This window comes from Austrofundulus limnaeus, unplaced genomic scaffold (genome assembly GCF_001266775.1).
Source record: "Austrofundulus limnaeus strain Quisiro unplaced genomic scaffold, Austrofundulus_limnaeus-1.0 Scaffold894, whole genome shotgun sequence".
In the NCBI taxonomy this organism is placed as follows: Eukaryota; Metazoa; Chordata; class Actinopteri; order Cyprinodontiformes; family Rivulidae; genus Austrofundulus; species Austrofundulus limnaeus.
In genome coordinates, this window is record NW_013953296.1 from 15,913 (window position 1) to 16,977 (window position 1,065).

Genomic DNA, 1,065 nt, shown 5'->3' on the forward strand with positions numbered 1-1,065 from the left:
GATGGATGGATGGATGGATGGATGGATACAGTCAGATAATGGCACTCAAAATCTATTAGTGTCTTACAGTATTCAAGCCAGCCTGTTTGACAAAATTGAAATGATGGACTTTTTGAAGTCTCTACATCTCTTACTAACTTGCTTTTTGCTGGTATGTAGGTGGAATACCAATTATTTTAGGTGGGCTACTTGGCTGGAAAAAAAGCTTTTTAATCTTAATAATATAGGAGAAATTTTCAAGGTGAAAACAAAACTACTTTACTTGAGGTAAATTTATCTCCATTCAATAAAAGCCTTTGAATTTTATCACTTGTAGTTTTTGTTCTTCAGGCTACTAGTATGAATATGGGTCTTTCTTCTGTTCTAAGTGAGATTTCAATAACAGATGGAAATCCCTCTGATGATCCATTGTCTCAGAATGGATCATTTCTATTTTTACTTTTGAAAAAGTTCATGTCACAAGGTTCATTTTGTTACTTAGTTTTCCTGGGTTTTTGTTTTGTTCTGCATCCAAAAATAGCCTGCAGAGAAAAGTTAAGAGAAAAGAAGGAGCAGATTATTTATTTATTTATTTATTTATTTATTTATTTATTTATTTATTTATTTATTTATTGGCGCTGTCAGCTGATCTTCAGACGTTTCCTAGATATTAAAAACAGTGTTTCCTTAAGTTTCTATTGGTCAATCAAAGTGATCATGGTTATTGAGTTAAAATATTTGACAACTAATATGATGTTGTTTTAAGTAACTTAAGTAGAAACAGTGTTTTAATCAGCTGATTTCACATTTTTGCTCTTGATGCCAGCCTACAGTTCAGCTTTTCTGTTTGCTGACAGATGAAACTAAATTGACTGCCCTGTTAAATTCACTACTGTCCATTTTTCCCCTTTCCATTTATTGTAAAAAAAAACTGGCATGATTGGGGAGCGGGCAGGCGGACCACAGGTTACAGCATGCAGGAAAGGAAGGGAGAACTTATTTCTAGCTGTAGAGCGGGTTTGTTTGTTGTTATTTAATGTTTTTTACATCCTACAGGGTCTGAAATGCAAAGAAAAACCCGAAACT